Source organism: Leucoraja erinacea, chromosome 5 (genome assembly GCF_028641065.1).
Source record: "Leucoraja erinacea ecotype New England chromosome 5, Leri_hhj_1, whole genome shotgun sequence".
NCBI lineage: Eukaryota > Metazoa > Chordata > Chondrichthyes > Rajiformes > Rajidae > Leucoraja > Leucoraja erinaceus.
The window spans coordinates 77,337,804-77,360,875 of record NC_073381.1 but is presented as its reverse complement, the minus strand read 5'-3'; the positions used below and the strand labels follow the sequence as shown (position 1 = coordinate 77,360,875).

General features: G+C 41.3%; 1 protein-coding gene across 32 annotated transcripts in view; it reads right to left on the bottom strand.

Annotated features, from left to right (window-relative positions):
* Positions 1-23,072, bottom strand: part of eya4 (EYA transcriptional coactivator and phosphatase 4) — a 408,000-nt gene that overhangs the window by 270,711 nt on the left and 114,217 nt on the right. The window contains exon 1 of one of the 32 annotated variants that reach the window (XM_055636010.1): positions 4,331-4,519. The exons of the other annotated variants lie outside the window; for them this stretch is intronic. The gene's annotated coding sequence lies outside the window, so the exon portion shown is untranslated. Of the gene's footprint in view, positions 1-4,330; positions 4,520-23,072 lie in introns of those variants that run through there. 32 annotated transcript variants of the gene reach the window in all.

The window sequence follows — 23,072 nt, the reverse complement described above, 5'->3', positions numbered from 1 at the left end:
AGCGCATATGACAAACAGCAACTGCAAATATGTCACTTTTGTCTGCACAAAGTTCACAGAGACCAGTGGTACCTCTGTCTTGGATGAGTTGACAACAACTACAGTCCAGTGGCCTTGACGTCCACCATCATGAGATGCTAGTTATGGAACGCATTAAACGCAGTAGTCGTGATAATAAACTAAACTCATCAACTCAACTATTAAGTTCAGGAATTGAGAATGGCAGATAGTAGTTATGTCACTGGAATAATAACTCCCAAACACATGCGGGAATGATGACTACCAATTAAACCATATCCGTTGAATGATTTTCAGGCAACACCTCAGCATTGTGGAGTGTGATCACGCCAATATTTCAGTGTGCAACCTCCTTGTGCCATTGCTGGCCACTGGCTGCAAGGATCAGGAGCCCAACTTTCAAGGGGACTTAAACTACACAACTTAAAGCTAAGCTATACCTTCTAGTGGGGAGCTAGATTTTACAGGCTTTGCTTCTCAGTCCAGCATGACAGTGCACAATTCCTCCCACATCAACTCTCATCTCTTAACCTTTTACTGGATCTGGAAGAGACACTGCTACTCGCTCTGACATTCGTGGTCACCAGTTTAAGAATCCACATGTGCAACAGAAGGCAATGTTTAGGTGAGATCTGTATGTGATGGTGTAGCAGACAGGTGCCAGGGAAAAGAGTACAATGTGAATCTGCCAGCATCAGTGGTTGGGGATCATAAACTGGGACAGTTGTAGCTGAGGATTCAGATGTGGTCTTCCATGAAGCAGTCAGCTGAAGAAGATTAAGTAGTTTCCATACCCAAATGGAAACTACTTAGAGAGCTTGCTTGCAGCAAGATTGTTGAGTCCAGATCCAGAGAACCAATCTCTATTAACATGGAACAGGAGGCCCCCCACCTGAAGGCAACTGATGGTAAGTTAGTATCTCACTTTATAATCCAGCATTCTCCCAATAACTGACTGCCACCATAGAAGCTTACCCTATTGTGTGGCAGTGAGAAGATAAGAGCCAGCAAGAATGTAAAACCCAAAGCGAGCCCTGCTAAGCATCTGTAAATAGCAAAGCAGAAGTACAGAAGCCTGAAGTCCCCCACCACCACGTTTAGAGACAGCTATCTATCAGGTACTTGAACCAACCTGTACAACTGTGATACTATGTCAACAACGGAACACTATAGATCATCTCTTGGGCTTGGACTTGTTTTTTTTTCTTTTAATTTTGTTTACACTAATGTTATTTTTGTTTACACATTCTTCTTTCTTTTAATTAATGTATAATTTGATTTTTGTGCATTTGTCTGAGAGTCTCTGCCCTTGATGCTGCTTCAAGTAAGATTTTCATTGTACCTGTTGCTCATTGTACCTGGGCATATGACAATAAACTTGACTTGACTTGCTATGCCCTCAAGTTTTGAAGTCACTAAACAAAAGTACTTCAGTAACCTTGGATTTTTCCCAGCAAACAAATGAAAATTTTACTGCATGGAATGCACCCAAAGTGTGTGATATTGCAGCAAGGATCAGAAAAACAACCAGCAATTAACCCATAATGTGAGGGTGCAGGCTGGGATTTTCTCATGCCATTAAGTACGTTGTTAGCTTTGGTGGGTTAAAAGCTGGCAGGATTGATACCCGAGTGTGGAGTTTCAAAATGGCAGCAAGGCAAATTTATATATTTGGCCAAGGATCACAGTTAAAATTACCCTCCTCCAACTAGTTTAGAGATACAGCGTGTAAACAGGCCCTTCGGCCCACTGAACCGACTATCGATCCCCGGGCACTAACATTATTCTACACACACTAGGAACAATTTACAATTATACCAAACCAATTAGCCTACAAACTTGTACATCTTTGGATTGTGGGAGTAAGCCATAGATCATCCCAGAGAAAACCCATGCAAGTCATGGGGAGAACGTACAAACTCCATCCAGACAAGCACTTGTAGACAGGATTGAACTCAGGTGGTCTCTGGTGCTGTAAGGCAGCAACTCTACTGTTGCACCACCGTCTCACCCAAACTAAACTAAACTTACCTCCAAACTAAACTAAACTATGTTAGGTGCAACTTGTTCCACAGCAATGATTGCCATGTTTCCCCTTAAAGTGTGACTCAGCAAAGTTAGAGCAAAGAAAATGCCACAATCATGAAAGTTTATGAGATGTTACATAGATAAGCACAAATATGCCAGTAACTAAAAACTTCCAACAGACCAGTAATCTTTAATCAAACGCAATAGTATCACAGTTTTCAGAATCACCCTAAAGCAAACTTGACCAGGCAATTTTCCTGTCATGCTTATTTTACGTGGCAATCAGCATGTTCATGGTTGGAGATGTGTAGCAGTGGGTGGGCTATGGGGAAGCTTCTGAAATGCAACAGTGAGATAGTTTGCACGACACACATAGGGCATTTTGACTTTCACATGCGTGCAGGGAGGCCGTCATTTCCCCCCGAAATAGCTGTCGAGAAAGTGGATGTAATATGAATTGACGCAAGGTTGGTGAGTAGATTTTCTGGTCTGTGTTCGTCAGCTTTGAAAGTCTACACTGTAGACGACTCCAAGGAAAAGAGGGTCTACAATGCTAATCTCAACTCCGGTGACATCTTTTTTTTTTATACCCAGGGACTTTTTTTTTGTAAAACTATATTTGTGAAATTACACTTCCATACAAAAAAAACCCAGACAGGGGACATGGAGAATAAATTTATGCTCTAGTAGCTGCTGCTAAAATCATTAGCAGTGTGCGGGGTTGTTTAGACAGCTGTTTCAATTTTGATTATGGAAAAAAAGTACGCTCTATGAGCAAAAAAAGAAAGTTTGAGTCCATTGGATCAAAGGGATCTCTTTCACGGGAAATGGTTTACAGTCTTTTAAGTATTATACTCCATATAGCGTTCTGTTATTTGAAGGGTGGAACTGCTAAAGATGCTAAATTACAATTCAGTCCCAAAAAGCAACAGTACCACATCTGCTTGCAACAACATAGCAAACACCTTATAATTTTCCAGCTAGTGTAAATGTTTTTCATCACTGGCATCAATAGCAGTATGTAAAATTAGAAAAAGCTTTGCACGTATGTGTTACCATATGCGGAGCTGCATCCAGTTATTTTTGTCCGAACTTGGCTTTACATTTGCACTAAGAGACCCAAAATCTGCATCTCAAGATCCAGTTTAAGTGTTTTGTGATTCTTGTTTCCTCACCAGCAAAATCAAACGCTGATGAAGTCTCAAAACAAACCCCTTATTTTTATGTGGCTGATTGCCGTGCCTTAAGAATTGTCGCTAACAGCTTAATACAACTGAATTCCAGAGTTATTTTGCAGGCAATTACAGCAAACATGTTCAATTCTGCACTATCGTACAATGCCAATGTAGTTTATGAACACAACTGTTAGGGCTACTGGTTAATGGGCAAGCATTAATCTAGAGCCTAACACATTACCAATACTGATCATTTTCTCAAACAGAATTATGATTTATTTAATACCCACCTAAATCATCAGCACCAATGTTAACTGATGCAATGTTTAATGTTAATTCTGTTTCTCCTTCCACAGATGCTGCCAACCCAATTGAGTGCTTCCAGCTTTTCTATTTTTGTTTCAGATTTCTAACATCTGCAGTTTCTTGATTTTCTTGATTTTCGAAATAGAATTTGGGGATTCTGTTGTCGTTGAAATTGTTGTTACTGCATGGCAAACAGCTTTTAAAACTAGATTATTAGTTAAAATACACGGGTGTAAATCTCTGATCTGGAAGGGCAATTAGGTAAAACGTAACTTTCAAATGATCAAATTCAAAGAAGCAGCTTGAAACCACTCATTCTGATTCAGAGAAATGAGTGGAACTAAACAAAACACATGTTCACTTCTATTTAATCCCCGAGCAGCTGCAAGTATGCCATTCAATTAACGTTTATTTTTGATAAGTGAGATAACATTTATCACAACGCTGAAAATCTTAAACTAAATTGTAGAGAAATTCACATAGCATTCCATAGCCCAATACGGACTGGTCAGTTGCTCTCTCTTACACTCGCTTCCTGTCTCTCTCATTCACTCTTTCTCTCTGCTCCCCTCTCTCTCTCTTGCTCTCTCTGTTCCCCTCTCTCTCTCTCACTCTCTCTTTTCAAAGTACATTTATCCAAAGATCACGTACAGATTGGCTAGCCAGAAGAACCATAAAATGGAAGTGTGTTTGTTGCATTAAGCTTAGGTTTATTTTACCGACCAGCGATCCCCGCACATTAACATTATCCTACACACATTAGGGACAATTTACACTTATACCAAGCCAATTAACCTACATACCTGTACGTCTTTGGAGTGTGGGAGGAAACCGAAGATCTCGGAGAAAACCCACGCGATTATGGGGAGAACGTACAAACTCCGTACAGACAGCACCCGTAATCGGGATCGAAGCCGGATCACTGGTGCTGCAAGCACTCTACCGCTGTGCCACCGTGCCACCCGTGCAGGTGCAGTAGGAATCAAAAGCAGGTTACCTTGAGGATGAAAGAAGCTGATAAATTACCCATCAGATTGTTAACTAACTTCCAAGCCAAAGATAAATGATTCGTTAATAGCATTGTGCAGCGCAGAGGGGCCTTGCAACTCATTGCGTCTGTGATCTTTGAAATGAGCTACTTATTGAACATAATTCCCAGTAGTCCAGCAAACAGCTTTTTCCCCTAAGTATTTACCAGATCTTCAACTGAAAATTACAATGTAATTTGTTTCCAACATCCCTTTGGGCAGTGTTACCTTGCGTTATTAAACTATCTATCTAAACCTCCTCTATGGTTCTTTTGCCTCTAAGCAGAGGGACAGAAAACCAAATACTATAAAATAAAATAAAAAAGGACCACTGTGACTTTGGTTGCTAAATTTGTTCAAAAGCATGCAAATATCTTCCACATGGATCCTCCCAATCACTCTACAAGTCTTCAGTGAATTAGTAGATTCCTTTGTGGTTTCTCCTGATCTTTGCTAAGATTATAGCGAGAGTTTAAGTGGAAATTGATCTCTTCTAGGCAGCGATTTAAAAATAATCTTACACCTATCGATAAAAAAAATCTATCCAGCTTTCTGATGAATATGAACACGAGCCATCTGCAGCTTTTAACAACGGAAATATTTCTGAGATTTTACAGGAAAATACTGCATGAATTTAAAGAAAGAATGGCCAAGAGCACTTTTTAAACTACAATTGATAAAGTCTGGTTAGTTTGTTGACTTGAGTATGGAATAATGCCCAAACCAATTACAACATACACTAAGTCACATTCATCACCCTCAGATTAGCACTGTAGCCCCTAAATACAGTCAATATTTGTACATTATTTATTGTTTTTTCCTCTATTCTCAGGCCCAGGAGAATTATGAAATGTTTTCAGCCAAAGGCAGTGAAGTTGCAGTCAGTTTGTTTTACGACACTTTTGGGCAAAGTTATTACTTTAACAGCACTCAGTTATATCCACAGAGTAGCTCAACCAGCAAATATGTTGCCAAAAACCAGTCATTTTCTTTACTTTTTTTATTATTATGTCAATTGTGAACTGTGCGTTGATTTGTTCTGTGCTCTCATATCCTGGGGAAGTAGATTGACACGGTTCACATTACATTTCATTAGAGTTATTAATATTTCTCAATGGGAACAATCTTTAATTTATCTCAACTGGTGTGTGTAATACATTAAACTGGCGCACCCTTGGTACTCATCGTTATTTTTGCTTTAATTGCAGTCACCAATATTTTTTTTTAAAAGGGCACCATCACTTGACACATGCAAGTGAAAGATTCCTTTTATTTGGAAGCTGGGAACTTATAACATAAAAATAGGAACTTTGCAATTGCCCTCCAGCTGTCAATTTACATTAAACATTCTCCCAATATGTATATATTGGGAGATATATAATATTGGTCAATGGGCAACAAGTGGAATTAATGCATTTCGTTGTCTCTGTACTGTACACTGACAATGACAATTAAATTGAATCTGAATCTGAATCTGAAGTGTACTTTAAGTACCAACACTCCTTTAAGGGATGCTCCACATGACTAGTTGAGGGCAGGGCTGCAAAAGAGTTTGGTGAAGGACATTCTGGGGGGAGCTTCTTAAGAGCAAGCTATTATAAGGGTGCCAGCCAGTTCAGTAAACTGACTTACAAATAAAAGTATCTTTAAAAATAAAATAAACCTGAGATGCTGCAAAACAGAAAATGCACAAAATGCTGAGCAGGTCAGTAAGGCTTCATCTGTACAAAGAGAAACAACTTTCTGGTCAAAGAGCCTTTGTGTGTTCTGACCTGCTGACTATTTCTAGCATTTTCTATTTCTATAATAAAGCGTTGGGGAAGTCCAGAACAAGGGGTCACAGTTTAAGGATAAAGGGGAAATCCTTTAGGACTGAGATGAGAAAAACATTTTTTACACAGAGAGTGGTAAATCTCTGGAATTGTGGCCAGTTCATTGGCTATATTTAAGAGGGAGTTAGATGTGGCCCTTGTGGCTAAAGGGATCAGGGGGTATGGAGAGAAGGCAGGTACAGGATACTGAGTTGGATGATCAGCCATGATCATATTGAATGGCGGTGCAGGCTCGAAGGGCCGAATGGCCTACTCCTGCACCTATTTTCTATGTTTCTATGTGCCCTTGTTTGATTGTTTATTATTTCTAGCATCTTAAAGAGTGAAGATTGAAAATACTAAGACATGATATCAGAAGCAATGAGTGATGAAATAATAAATACACATATTACACCGGGATTTGAAAACCTAATGCAAGAGATAATCACTTCCCATTGAGATGAAAGCAATCTCATGAGGTCATGAAAGGTTCTGTATTTCCAGTCAAGCAACTTGCCTGTAGAAAGGTGGGAGGAAAAGAGGGTTCCACACTGTAGCATTAATTGTCTGATAAACCAGAAACAGAGTTAAATATTATTGTATCTCACAAGTCACGAGGGGTAGGGATTGTCCCTATTGTAAAGCTCTTAAACGAGACATAGCAGAATGTGTTGGATGCAGTCCAGGCACACTGCAATCTGCTTAGAGCTAAAATTGTCTATTACTGGTTCTTCACTAGCAATCAAAAGCACGGAGAATCCTTGCAAACTTTTTTGATAGAGCCAAAATTGGAACTTCACATATTTGAATGACTCAGTCATCAAAGTCCATGCGCTGCCAAGTTGTGAGGCAATCCAAAGGAATACTGGGAATGTTGGATAGCTATGGCAAGAAAGTACTTGTGGTGAAGCTTGAGAGAAATACAGAACTGGAAAATGCTTAGACATTGCAGGCAACATGAGGAGTTGAAAATGAAAAGTCATGAGTATGGGAAAAAACGTGAATGACATAAGTTTTATGTGCTGCTTGAGTCACTCGGGTAGTTGCCTGAGAAGGTTGTGGAACAACAGTATTGGCTGAATGCCCAAAAGTATAAGTGTATTTGTATAAATGAAGGAGATGGTCACAGAAGAGTCAGGGTGCAGATACTTTGATTACATGACGAAGCTGACACAACAGACAGATGGCTCAGAAAAAGAGTCACGAATCATTGATCAGGAGGGTCAGCCAGGAACATACACGTGCCAAGAGTCTGATAGATATGGAGTTACTTCAACTTAGGGTGGTACGGTGGTGCAGCGGTAGAGTTGCTGCCTCACAGCGCCAAAGACCTGGGTTTGATCCTGACTACGGCTGCTGTCTGTAAAGAGTTTGTACATTCTCCCTGTGACCGCATGGCTTTCTCCCACATTTGAAAGACGTAGGTTTGTAGATTAATTGGCTTTGGTAAAATTTGTAAATTGTCAGTAGTGTGCAGGATAGTGCTGTGTACAGGGATCGCTGGTCGGCACGGACCTGGTGGGCCTAAGGGCCTGTTTTTGCACTGGATCTATAAACTAAACTAATCTAAACTAGATCTGAAAATGTATCAGATGACAGGTGAGAGAAGGGAAAAGAAGAAATGATGGGGATGTATGTGGTCCTTTATTATGTTTGTCACTTTGCTGAGGCAGCGTGAAGTGTAGATGTGAGCTGATTGGAGGAGGGAGGGGATCTCAGAAGAATCTCCTTCTGATAGGATGCTTTCTATGGCACATCTATACAAATTTGTGTCGTCAAAAATGTCATAGTCATATAGCACAGAAACAGGCCCTTCGGCCCAACTAGCCCACGTCGTCCAAGATGCCCCATCTACACTAGTCCCACCTACCTGCATTGGCCCATATCCCTCTAAGTCTGTCCTATCCATACACCTATCCAAATGTATTTTGAATGTTGTTACAGTACCTGCCTCCACTACCTCCTCTAGCAGTTTGTTCCATACATCCACCATGGTCAAAGCACAATATGCCAGTTATAGTGTTGGGAAGGTGATGATCATAGTTAATGGTTCATAGTTAACAGTAGACAACTTTCTAAAGTAAAATAAAACGCACTTCATGTCTAACAACAAATCATTATTAGTGGATGAACAGAATGAAAACAAAGAACTTTGAAAATACTCAGCACTTCATCTGTGATGTTCTCATTTTCCCTCTCTTGCTCTGCAGATCCTGCTTGGCATGCTGTGTTTTTTCCAGCATTTTGTTTTTATTTCAGATATTTAGCATGTGCAGTTTTTGCTTTAGAATGGATGTAACATGTTTGATATTTATTGTCAGCCTGTGAACAATAATCGAAGATAGGAACAAAAAGCTGGAGTAACTGGGTGGCACGTTGGCTCAGAGGTAGAGTTGCTGCCTTACAGCACTTGCAGCACCAGAGACCCGGCTTCGATCCTGACTATAGGTGCTGTTTGTACGGAGTTTTACGTTCTCCCTGTGACCACTTGGGGTTTCTCCGAGATCTTCGGTTTCCTCCCACATTCCAAAGATCCAGGTTTATAGGTTAATTGGCTTGGTATAAAATGTAAAATGTCCCTAGTGCGTGTAGGATAGTGTTAATGTATGGGGATCGCTGGTCGGCGCCGACTCGGTAGGGCCGAAGGGCCTGTTTCTGCGCTGTATCTCTAAACTAAACTAAATTCAGCAAGTCAAGCAGCATTCCTACAGAAAATATGTGATGTTTTGGATCGAAACCCTTCTCAGTAGGGCCGAAGGCAGCAAACTCTTTTAAGGATTTTCATTTGCGCTGTATCTCTAAACTAAAATAAATTCTGCAAGTTCGAGCCTGCAGCCATTCAATACAGAGCTGATCATCCATGTGATGCCTCTTCTCCCTACCCCCTGATCGAAACCCATTCTTCAGACAATAACTCATTCTTTGCGGCAGAGAGTGCAGCAAAAAAGTTTTTCTCTTTTAAGGATAGTTTCATTTGACACATTTTTTCAGGTTGCATAGAAACATAGAAATTAGGTGCAGGAGTAGGCTATTCGGCTCTGAGAATTCCAGAAATTCACCACTCTCTCGTAGGGCCTGCACCTATTTTCTATGTTTCTATGTTTCTATATGAAAGAAGAGTGCAATGAAGGTTCACCAGATTGATTTCTAGCTTTGGAATGGTTTGTTCTGTGAGAAGAGTTTAAGAAGATTGGGCCTACGTTCTCTGATGTTTAAAAGAACGAGAGATTATCTCATCGAAACATACAAAATCTTTACCGGGTGTGAGGAGGATGTTCAGATTTAATAGAAAACTTTAGTTTATTAGTTTATTATGTCATGTTGAGGCCGATGTTTCCCTTTGAAAGAGTGAATGGACAGATTATTTAAAAGCAGGGGTCAGTCACAAATGTCTCAAAATAAAGGGTATGTCTCTACTACAATGTTATTACTGTATATAGCTTTATCAGGCACTGACTTGAAAGATTAAGGGGAAATCTTTTAAATTTTTTTTTTCACACAGAGAGTGGTGGAATCTCTGGAATTCTCTCCACAGAAGGTAGTTGAGGCATTTAGGGAGTCGTTGTGAGAGAAGGCTCTGCGGATCAGCCATGTCTACCATGGGTGCAGGCTCATGCACCTACAGAAGCTGAGTGCAATGAAGGTTCAAAGTATACTTGGAGTCATTGAACTATAGTCATGTAGCAGAGAACCTGGCTCTTCAGCCCACCATATCCATTCACACAACTGTACCTATCTATACTAGTCCCATTTACTTGCATTTTATCCATAACATTTATTTATGATTAAGATAGGGAATGATAGATATTGAAGGAATAAAAGAAAATGCAGTTTGTGTAAAATAGTAAAACTGAGGTAAAAGGTCTATCATGATCTTACTGAATCTTACTAGGCGTAAGCATTTGAATGGCTTTCTACTGCTTCTATGTCTTATTATATTGTTAAAGAGGCAATCTACAGTCTCCTTTACTATCTCCTTACAGAAATATTATTTCATCTTCCAACTTTTGAGTTCATTGACACTCGCAATTCAAGTCAACCTCTGCTACCACAGTGTAGGTTTTGGCCTCCTCACTGCCCTCAGCAGACAGACCTCTCTGTCTCTTCCCAGTTCAAATTTGGATTATTTTCTTGTGTTAAACTCCTCTGTTTAAAATAACTAGTGGAATGAATTTCAGAGTCTGGGTGCAATACACGAATAAGATTATTAATATACCGAGCACCACTGACTGAGGGCAGCACGATAACGCAGCGGTAGAGTTGCTGCCTTACAGCGCCAGGGACCCAGGTTCCATCCTGACCAGGGGTGCTTGTCTGTACGTTCTCCCCGTGACCTGCACAGGCTTTCTCCGGGATCTCCAGTGTCCTGCCACACTCCAAAGACATATCGGTTTATCAGTTAATTGGCTTGGTATACTTGTAAATTGTCCTAGAAACATAGAAAATAGGTGCAGGAGTAGGCCATTCGGCCCTTCGAGCCTGCACCGCCATTCAATATGATCATGGCTGATCATCCAACTCAGTATCCTGTACCTGCCTTCTCTCCATACCCCCTGATCCCTTTAGCCACAAGGGTCACATCTAACTCCCTCTTAAATATAGCCAAGGAACTGGCCTCAACTACCTTCTGTGGCAGAGAATTCCAGAGATTCACTACTCTCTGTGTGAAAAATGTTTTTCTCATCTCGGTCCTAAAAGATTTCCCCCTTATCCTTAAACTGTGACCCCTTGTTCTGGACTTCCCCAACATTGGGAACAATCTTCCTGCATCTAGCCTGTCCAACCCCTTAAGAGTGTCTGTAGGATAGTGTAAGTGTGCAGGGATCGCTGGTCGGCGCAGACTCGGTGGGCAAAAGGGCCTGTTTCCGTGCTGTATCTCTAAAACCTAAACTAAACTAAAGAATGGGTGCAAAAATTCTAGAGCATGATATTTTAATAGTTCATTAATTCAATGGATATTCTTGAAGTTAAAACACTTATCCGTCAATGTACTCTGATATCCAATGTTACCTGCCTGGCTTTAATAGGGTGATGGGCTATCTAACTGATAATTTCCTGAGTGAATTCAGTGAAACTTACAGGGACCTCACTAGGCTGGGTCTCTATTACTTGGAGTGCAGGAGGATGAGGGGTGATCTTATAGAGGTGTATAAAATCATGAGAGGAATAAATCGGGTAGATGCATGGAATCTCCTGCCCATAGTGGGGGAATCGAGAACCAGAGGACATATTTCAAGGTGAAGGGGAAAAGATTTAATGGGAATCTGAGGGGTAACTTTCTCACACAAAGGGTGGTGGGTGTATGGAACAAGCTGCCAGAGAAGGTAATTGAGGCTGGGACTAACTCATAGTTTAAGAAACAGTGAGACAGGTACATGGATAGGACAAATTTGGATGGATATGGACCAAACGCAGGCAGGTGAGACTAGGGTAACTGGGACATTGTTGGCCGGTGTGGGCAAGTTGGGCCAAAGAGCCTGTTTCCACATTGTATCACTCTATGACTCGGGGTTCTTATGTTTGCCCTGATATGATGTACAGAAGGATAATCTCTATATTGTTATCAGCTTCCTGACCCCACATTCTATAACTCGGTCTCTTTGTTCCAGATAGCACCACTATCAGAAATTTTCTCTGATCCTCTTCCTCAGAATGATATGTGCTTCATTAACCCAACCTCTCATTCTTCAAAACTCCTACGATACAATGCGATGCGATAGAACATTATTTACCCCCTGAGGGAAATTGGTCTCTAAACTAAACTAAACTAGTTTAGAGACCTCTAAACTAAATTTAAGTGTTGGCCCAACCTGCACAAATTGTCTTCATATGATAACCCTCTCACACTGCATATCAACTGAGTGGAGCATCTCCATGCTGACTCCTTAAAATGACTTTAAAAAATGGAAAACTGTACAAAATACTACGCACAATGTGATGGTGTAACTCAATGGGTCAGGCAGCATCAGGAATAGATGGGTGACAATTCGGTTGGAACCCTTCTTCAGATCGACTGTAGTAGGGGCGAGAAAGTTGAAAAAGAGATGGGGCCAAGACAAAACCTAGCAATTATAAAGTGGGTCTCTCACCAATGTCCTGAAAAGTTGCTTCTAAGCTTTGCTGTATTTATACCCCATAACCCAAGCAATAAATAGCAACATTCCATTTAACTTTCCAAATTACTTGCATGCTGACTTTTCGTGTTTCATGTACCAGGAGCCCTTTGTTCTGTAACATTTCGTAACATTGTAGACCTAATTGTTTAAATATTGTCTTTTCTTTCTTCGTTTTCATTGGTAGGTTGGTGGTAAAGAGAGTTAGCAGCTTAAAATTCTGGAGTGTTAACAGCTCAAATGGTCTGTCCTGGACCCAGCACATGGATGCAATCATGAAGGAGGCTTGCCAAATCCGCTACTTTCTTAGAAGTTTAAAGAGATGCGGTATGTTTCTGAATACTCGAACAAACTTTTACGGATGTACTGCAGTTAATATCGGGTTTGGTTGCATCTTAGCAATTCTAATGCATAGCAATACTAGAAGCTGTTGTGGGGAGGATGTGGATAAGATTGTTCCACTAGTGGGAGAGTCTAGAAATAGAGGTCATAGCCTCAGAATTAAAGAACGTTCCTTTAGGAAGGAGATGAGAAGGAATTTCTTCAGTCAGAGGGTGGTCCGTGGAATTCTTTGCCACAAAAGGTTGTGGAGGCCAAGTCAATGGATATTTTTAAAGCAGAGATAGATAGATTCTTGATTAGTATGGGTGGGTGTCAGGGGCTATGGGGAGAAAGCTGGTGAATGGGGTTAGGTGAGAGAGATAGGTCAGCCATGATTGAATGGCGGAGTAGACTTGATGGGCTGAATGGCCTAATTCTGCTCCTATTATTACGATCTTATGACCTTAAGTTGCAGAGAGTGGTGGACTCAGCCTGGTCCATCTCTGGCACAGACCCCCCCCCACTCCAGGGAAGGCATCTACATGAGGCAGTGTTGCAAGAAGACAGGATCTTTCATCAAGGATTCCCACCATCCTCTTCTCAGACAGGAGGTACAGAAGCCTGAAGTCCTGCACCACTAAGTTCAGGAAACACTTTCTGACAATCAGTGCTTTGTTTGTGACACTACATATCAGTGCATTGTCACAAAAAAAGCCTATGGATTTTTGCACAGGCTTAAATTGCACAGGAAATAAATTGTTGACAAATCTAGATAAAAATTTAATTGATATGCACACCAGAATCTTTTTTATCTACAAATAGACACTTCCAAGAATGATTAGGTTCTTGAACCAACCTACATAACCCTAGTCCCACCTCCACAATGAAACACAACAGCCCACCTCCTGCATTGCCATGTAATCGGAAGAATACCTATGCCAGGATCCTCTTCATAGACTTCAGCGCAGCTTTTAATACAATCATCCCACAGCAGCTGGTGAAGAAGTTGAAGCTGGTGAAGGTGGACACTGGCACTTGCAACTGGGTCCTTAATTTTCTGACGCAGTGGCAGCAGACAGTCAGGGTGGGCAGTCGGACATCAAGAACCATCACTGTGAGCGCTGGCTCACCCCAAGGCTGTGTCCTAAGCCCCCTGCTGCTCAGTCTGCTTACTCATGACTGTACTGCCAGACTCAGCAATAATTATATCAACAAGTTCGCTGATAACACAACAGTGGTGGATCTCATCAGTGACAACAATGAGTCGGCGTACAGGATGGAGGTGGAGCTTACGGAGATCCAACAATCTCATCCTCAATGTGGAAAAGTAAAGAAATGGTGATCGATTTCAGGAGGGCTGGAAAACACCATCACACTCTGCTGCATATTGATGGAGCTGCTGTGGAGAGGGTCAGCAGTGTGAAGTTCTTGGGACTTCACTTGGCGGATGACCTGACCTCAACGACCAAGACCACAGCAGTCATCAAAAGAGCTCAGCAGCGGCTCCGCCCTCTCCGTAGACTAAGAAAAGCAGGTCTCCCTACTGTTCATCTAAGGACCTTCTACAGGGGCACCATCGAGAGTATATTGACCTATGGCATCACTTCCTGGTTTGGGAGCTGCAAGGGCTTATGAACAAAACCAACTCAACAGGATAGTGAAGACAGCCAGCAGGATCATTGGTGCCCCACTCCCTTTCCTGTTGGAGATCTATAAGAAGCGTAGCATCCGCAGAGCCATCTCCATTATCAAGGACCCCCATCATCCATCACACCACATCTTCTCCATTCTGCCATCTGGGAAGAGGTACATGAGCATCAGCTGCAAAACAGGGTGCTACACAGCTTCTTCCCACAGGCAATAAGACTGGTTAACGGACTGTGTCCCCTCCCCATATATCATACACCAACACATCTAACCTCACCCATACTTTGACAGCTAGGCACCTGTCAAAGCAAAGCCACTGTTCGGTCTGAATGTCTGTTTTTATTTCAATTTTTAAACCTATTTTAGATATGGTAATTTTAATTTTAGAACTATATGTATTTATTCTGTTTTTATTAACTGCACTGACGGGAACTGATTGAGAAGCAATTTTTCGCTTCTTCGGTGTATGTAAGTACTAAGTTAAAATGACATTAAAGTAAATACTGAATACTGAATCTATCTCTTTTTCCAATTATGTTTTCGCATAATCGTTTTCTTTGCACACTTTTTCCCTTTAGAAATTTATGTATAATTGATGTCCAATTTATTTTCGTATTTTTGTCTGAGTCTATGTGCCTGTAATGCTGCTTCAAGCTGAATTTTTCATTGTACCTGTACTTCACTGTACTGCTGCATCTGACAATAAACTCAACTTGAACTTGCATAACTTGAACGTGAACTTTGTCACCTTCCAAACTGGATAACCACACGTTTCCACATTACACCATCTGCCCAACTTCTGGCTCGCCCACTTCACCTATCTATTTTCCTTCGGTAGGCTCTTTGTGGCCTCTTCTCTACATATTATCCCACGCATATTATATCAACAGAAGATTTGGCTACATTATAGTTAGTCCTTTCTTCCACATCAGTAATACAGATTATAAATATTTGAGACCCCAACACTTACCCTGAGGCACCACACATGTTATTGACTCCCAGTCTCAAAATGGGGCTTTTTATTATGGAGACAGACAACTGCAAATGCTGGAAGCTTGTGTAGATCACAAAGTGTTGGAGTAACTCAGCGGGTCAGGCAGCACCTCTGGAAAGCATGCAGAGGTCAAGAAAGGTCCCAACCGAAAATGTCACCTATCCATGCCCTCGAGGGATGCTGCCTGGGCCACTGAGTTACTCCAGCACTTAGTGTTCTACAAGGCTTTTGTTAAATAGTCAGTCGCCTATCCATGACAGTGTAATAGTACCAGCAGTTTGGGTGACACAGGTGGTAGAGCTGTTATATTGTTTATACTGTTTCCTTACAGAACCAGAGACCCGGGTTCCATCCTGACCTTGGTGCTGTTTGTGCGGAGTTTGTACGCTCTCCCTGTGACCTCTGGGCGCTCCAGTTTCCTTCCACATCCCAAAGACATGCATATTTGTAAGACAATTGGCCTTTGTAAATTACCTGAAGGCGTTGGGAATGGATGAGAAAATGGGATGACACAGAACAAGTGTGAACGGGTGAACGATGGTCCATATGGTCTTGGTAAGCCGAAGGGCCCGTTTCCATGCTGTATCTTTGAATAGCACATGAAGTAACCTTTTAGCTGCCACTTCCTTGGTCCAAATATTTTACACCTAATTGTCTCCCTTAATCCACCCTGTCTGTTACATCCTCAAATAACTCAAGCAAATTTGTCAAACCTGATTTCTCTTTCATGAAACCACACAGAACCTGCTTGATTGTCATGATCTTTCTACATGTCCTGCTATTACTTCCCAAATAATGGATTCCAGCTTTTCCCAATGCCAGATGTTTGGGTAACTACAGTTTGCTGCTTTCTATGCCTCACTCTTTACTTGAATTGTGGTGTTACATTTGCGGTTTTCCAATCTGGGACCTCTCCAAAATTCTGAGGAATGTCGAAAGATTGCAACCGATGTACAGTATCCCCACTCTACTCTGCAGTCAATTCCTCTGGGATGCAGGTCACCAGATCCAGGGACATGTAGCCTTTAGCTCCATCAGTTTCTTGTGATTAGATTGTTTTTAGTTTTTCCCTTCCCTTTAGGCCCTTGATTACTCATTATAATTGAGAGCCTTTTTGTGTATTCTACTCTGAAGTTCAATCCAAACTAAATACTTAGAATCTCTACCATGTGTCTTTCTGATTATTATTGCCCGAGACACATCATCTCAGCAGCCATCATTTACTCTACTTACCTTACTTTACCTTTTTATATAAGCATCTGCTGTCTCTCTTTTTATCTTGTCTCATACTCTACATTCTCCCTCTTTATATATCTTTTAGTTATTCGTTGCCAATTTCTAGAAGTTCTCAATCCTTTGGACCTCCACTGACCTTTGCAATCTTGCATAGACTTCCCTTCAATTTCATACCATCTTATTTAACTACAGATGGCACTTCCTTCTCAGTAAATCTTTCTTTCTGTTGCACCCAATGTTGCATTTTTTTAGTTCAGAGATACAGCACGGAAACAGGCCCTCGGCCCACCGAATCCACACCGACCAAAGATCCCCGCACATTAACACTTATTATTCTACACACACTAGGGCCAATTTATATTTAAATCAAGCCAATTAACCTACAAACCTGTACGTCTTTGGAGTGTGGGAGAAAACCAAAGATCTCGGAGAAAACCCACGCAGGTTACGGGGAGAACGTACCAATTCCGTACAGACAGCATCGCTAGTCAGGATCGAACCCAGGTCTCAGGTGCTGTAAGGCAGTAACTCTGCCGCTGTGCCACCATGCCTGCTGAGATTTACAAAATACTCCTCCTTAATGTGCACCATTGCTCATTTACTGCCTGATGTCTTAATCAATGTTTCCTGACCACTTTAGCTAACTCTTCCTCAAACCAGTATAATTATGTATATTTAAACTAAGAATGCTAATTTCTCACCCTCAAACTGAATTTGAAGTCTATCGTGTTCTCATTGCTATTTCCTTGGGCATTCTTTTTTGAGCTATCACTGCCGTTGATCATTTTTTGCCTTGCCTTTGTACTGGATGATCTGTCCCAAGCCAAAAACAGAAGCAATGTTCACTGTAATGAATTCAGCTTCACACCAGCCTGTTCATGCCCTACATTCTCTGGGAAAAGCAACAAACACTGGTAGCTTCAGAAATTTGGAGTCATCGACAAGCTAGAAATACTCGAGCATCAGCTATAGTGAAATTCTATCGCACGTGAGGCTTCAGATGATAGAGCAGGAGGGAAATCAAGATCCAGCAAGGTGGCAGATTGTGCACAAAGGGGGAGAGAGATAGTGTTCAGATTTGGGGATCCAGGTCTTTGGGAGTTGCAAGTTCAGGGATCAGGAGTTTCAGGTCGGCAAAATCAGAGTGAGGGGAAGGAATCAAGATGAGGGGTATCATTGACAGTCGGGGGGTATCATTGGCGTCAGACGAAGGGAGAAACAAGGACAGAAACCAACAGGGATAAACGGCATCTGATATTAGGGTGGGTGGGGTGTTAATCAAACCTGTGACACTTGCTGGGAATGGGAGTGGGAATGTGGCGTATTGTGTGGTTGGATATTGAAATGCCCTACAGGGTGGGGTTGCATAGGGAGGGTGGACTCTAAGCAGCCAAACAACAGGTCAACACAAACTAAACCGCTGAAAGGAGGATCCTGTTGTCAGTTGCTGGAAGTTTTGAAATCAACAATTTCAGATCAGATTCAATAGGATCCTGGGAAGAGTTTTTCACCCAGTGGATGGTGGGATTATGGGATGAGCTGCCAGAGGAGGTTCAGTGGATGAAGCAGGTTCTATAAAATGTAAAATAAATTTGGACAAGTACACAGATAGGAAAGGTTTAGAGGGATATGGGCTAAACTCGGGCAGGTGGAACTAGTTTAGATGGAGCATCTTGTGATGTGGGCAAGTTGGGCCAAAGAGCCTGTTTCTGTGTTTTATGATTCTATAACTATATAATGGCTTTAAATAATAGCTTCAACCCCACTAATATTATTAATAACATCATTATTAAATTATAACAATTGATCATCGTTACTTTTTTTTAGCAACTTCATGACTGATGCAAAGTATGGATTAATATTTCCTTTTTGCAATTTCTCTGAATTTTCATATAAGTCTTCCATCTCTATTCTATTTAGCAGCACTATGTTTATAACTGTCTTTGAGAATGTAATTATGGATTTAATTTAATTCTTGCATGCAGTTGAAATATTTCTTCTGTCATAATAAACAAATAAAATGTTCACATTGCAGCTGTGTTTTTCTAATGTTAAAACGGGCCCTCATTTTATTTTTCATGATCCTTACCTCTGAAATTTGAAAGGGGGGAGCTTTTTGTCAAAATATTTTTTTCTGCAAATTGCACACACACTATCCCTGTCAAAGCGATCCTTAATTGGAAGGTGAGGCATGGATTAGACCAAGGGAGTTGGATTAAATCAATTGCTCTTTTAAAAGGGTCTCAGCAATTATACAATGGCCCAAATGCCTTTTTTCTATGGTTTACAATTATTTGATTTCACAAAATACTTGTTTCTTTAAAATGTAATCAACACTGAAAGGTTATAATTCAAACTAATTTGTGGTTCAATTGCACTTCTTCCAATTTCCGTGCTGTGGTAATCATGTGTTATGCTTGTCTGGATAATAAAATGTTTCAAACTGTGAATTACTCTTCCATTGGTCAGCATCAATTCAATGCCCTGAATATCAGCTCCAATGAAACCAGAACAGAATTGGACAGTTTTCTAAATGAGTCCAACCGCAAGGATTTTTACAAGGAGAAAATAGCATGTTTTATCTTAGTATCAACAGTTTAATATATGCAATCCAAATTTTTATTCTTTCTAATTATCATTTTGTAGCATTGAACCTTTATTGATCCATGATTTCTTGTCCTTTCCACCTACTTAATGCTAGGTTTTTTTTTTCATGCATGGACCTTTGCAATCTTAATTAATATTCAATTAAGTGACTGGGTTTGCAGAGGGTAACCTTCATCTTCCATTTTTAAACACTGTTGGATCAACACTTCTATTCTCAGCTTCAACAGAAATTGCAGCTTGCTGCATCTCCTCCTTCCTCCAAATTCCTAACCATTGTTCTAAAGGGCCTGTGCCACTTAGACGACTTTTTAGGCGAGAGTAAGAGACTCTACGCCCTCCTCATGATCGCCACATGTTTGCTGGTGGTCTCTGGTGAGTCTCCTTCATGGTCGCGAGGATTCCTGCATTCTGGGAGCTAATTGCGACCTCAGTATGGTTGCCGCAAATTTTTCAACGTTTAAAAAATATTCTTCATCCAAACATTGGTCGCCATGGAGAAAATTCGCTAATCCTGTAGTCGTAGGTGCAGTTGTAGTGGGGTGGCCATGTAGTTATGGGTAGTCAAAGTAGCTGTAGGTAGTTTTAGTTAATCGCCTTTGCTGACCAGGCATTTTCATTGGCTCATTGGGGGGAAAAAACATAAGCACGAGTTTTCAGAACCAAGGATAACTGACCTGTAATGTTAAATGCCCCCCCGAACTTCACAGCCGTGTATCTCTGGCATTAAAAATTGTCTGGCTTCTTAAAAGTGTCTCCACTCCTTCTCCCCCCCTTCTCCCCTCCCTCTCTTTTAAAGGACTTACCGTCCACTGTGCTAGCCGACTTAACCTTCCTGTCCATCGTGGTGTGTGTCTGTATCACCTTGGCTTTTCACCGTGTGAATTTCAGACAGCGCTCCCCTGCTTTCCCTGGCCCCCGCCTTTGCGATGCGTTTGTGGTGTGTTCCACTCTGACAGTCGCCGTTCCAGTTCCCGGTTTTCAGGCGACTGCCACGGACTTGACAGTCGCCGGCAGTCCGCTGAAAAATCGCCTAAATGGGACAGGCCCTTAACTCTGCACCCTTTGCATTGGAAATGCCCCCTCACCTCACACCAAATTAGTTTACCTCCATTGTTTCTTTAATACTAACCTGTCTAGTAAAAAATGATGTTTTCAAGAGAGAGTTAGATATAGCTAATCAAGGGATGTGCGGAGAAAGCAGGAACGGGGTATTCATTTTGGATAAGAAGGAACTGCAGATGCTGGTTTAAACCGAAGATAGACACAAAAAGCTGGAGTAACTCAGCGGGTCAGGCAGCATCTCTAGAGAGAAGGAATGGTCTCAACCCGAAACGTCACCCATTCTTTCTCTGCAGAGATGCTGCCTGTCCTGCTGGGTTACTCCAGCTTTTTATGTCTATTACTGGTTTTGGATGATCAGCCATGATCATATTGAATGGTGGTGCTGGCTTGAAGGGCCGAATGACCTACTCCTGCACCTATTTTCTATTTCTCTAAAAATGGCAATTTGCATTGACACTCAAACATTTCTGAAGGCATATCACACACATTAAGAGATGCTTGGGCAGATGGACCTGGATTGTAAAGTTCTTAAAATAAATAAAAGTTACAGAGGCTGAGCAGTTTCGAGAGGGAATCCCAAATGTCAGGACAATTGGCAGCAGGAAACATGATCATCACTGATTAAAGTCAGAGATGTTGAAGAAACCAGAATTTCAAAGTATTTTGTTTTCGACTATTCATTCAACTTCAATATCTGCTACATTAAATGCACAATATAATTTTCAAGTAATGATTAATTAAGAGGCATATTCATTAATCAGCAAAGCTCCTTTGTGAATCAAGGAAGCTTCAGCTTTCCCAAAGAATTCACAAGGACTAGTGAAAGTAATTTCAATATTGTTAACTGAGAAGAGTTTATGGAGACTGAAAAGTGAGAATCCCATGGTTCTAAGCTATAAATTTCAAAAAGACCCAAAAATGGCAAGAGAGCCCTGTGACTTACATCCACGATTTAGCAAAATATAAGCAGAGTAGCCCCTCCGGTTATAGAAGTAACCTTCTGTGTGCAATAATTAAATCACATTATATCAAACTGTCAATCAAAGTTAAAGCCCCAAGGCCAAATGTTCATGATTTAGTTAGTGATTTCACAATGCTGAAGTTACCTTTTAAGGCAATGCAAAAAAGACTACACTAACTTTACACTCCAGCATCCTAATGCAAATAAATGTCGGAAAAGAGCTGTTGGGAATGCAATCACTTTTCCCTGTAAATCTTCTCTCCTTTCTGTAGATATTGACTATTTTTTTGCCACAAACTTTCGAAGCCGTGATAATTGCTCGTTTCTAAGCTTCCCCCTAGTCTAGTTTCAGTAAAAACACTGAATCAAGCACTTGAATCAACTAAATTTTATTTTACCAAAAGCACGTCACAGATCACACACTGTACCTATCCCACCATGGGTTTGAACCTCGCGTCTGCCTGTTCAAGCCCTCTAGGCCTCGCTCAGGCAGAGGCACTCCAGAAGTTCACGCAGTCCTGAGCGCTCTTCCAGAAGATCAACGCTGAGCCTCATGATCGCAGACTTTTATATGTCCCGAGACCTCAAGGGGCCGAACCACATGGGGGTGGTAACCCAATTACAGATATCGATTAACCCCATACATAACAGGCATTCCCCTAACCCAATGATACAACAGTTCAATACATTATATTCACAACGGACTTCGAGATGAAGTCAACTTGGAAACATTTACACTGATTTACAGAAAACTCAGACAAGGCTCAACACCTCATCCAATCAACACTTGGCAAAGTCAAACTCTGCAACATTATTTACAACTATTTACAAAGTGTCTGAAGAAGGGTTTCGGCCCGAAACGTTGCCTATTTCCTTCGCTCCATAGATGCTGCTGCACCCGCTGAGTTTCTCCAGCTTTTTTATGTACCTTTTACAAAGTGTATGTCTGGTTTGCAGCCATCCAATCCATTCTATGCATTTTGCACCAGATTGACAGGGTTTGCAGATCTTCCCATTCTTTGCTTGCAAATTGTATCTAAGCTCCAGACACTCTGGCACCTCTCTGAAGCTTGTCCCAGATCTGCAGAGAACAATTCCAATTTGACCAAATCTCCCAGAACCCTGAAATTTAACCCCATTTTGAATTCCTAGCTGCTCCAATTTAGCCAGGATTAACAGCCTCAGATATCTTGCCTAATTCATGAACAACTGAGTCTAATTTCATCCTTTCTCAAAGTCTACAAATGGTTGATTCACCAATCTGATTCAGATAACAGATTCTAATACAGACACTCCCCGACTTACAAACCCACATGTCAGATTTTAACTCTAGTCTGAATCACCGTTCTGTATCTGTTTTCATCCCTTGGCCAAAATAACTCACTGAGAGTATTATTTGGAATCCAGCAGAAATCCCTCCTAGAATGCTCCTTGTCTGTCTCCTCGTTTAAACCGCAAGTCACTACTGCTGGGCTAAAGCTTGTTCTCTTAGCAGCATCCGGCTGCAGCTCAGCAGCAGCTAACAACTCAAATCCTTGCCACAGCATCTGTGGAGGAAATGTACTTCCCTGTCCTCCAGAGATGCTGCCTGTCCCGCTGAGTTATTTGTGCACTTGTATTTTGCTCAAATTACTTGTAAACTTAAGTTCCATCTCGCTGTTGGGGCACTTTCTATGGCATGTGGCATTCTAGTAAGCACTGCTGCCATTGCCAGCTGGAGTCCCATCGCTGGGGAACTTTCCTTGGTGTGCGATCATAGTATTGT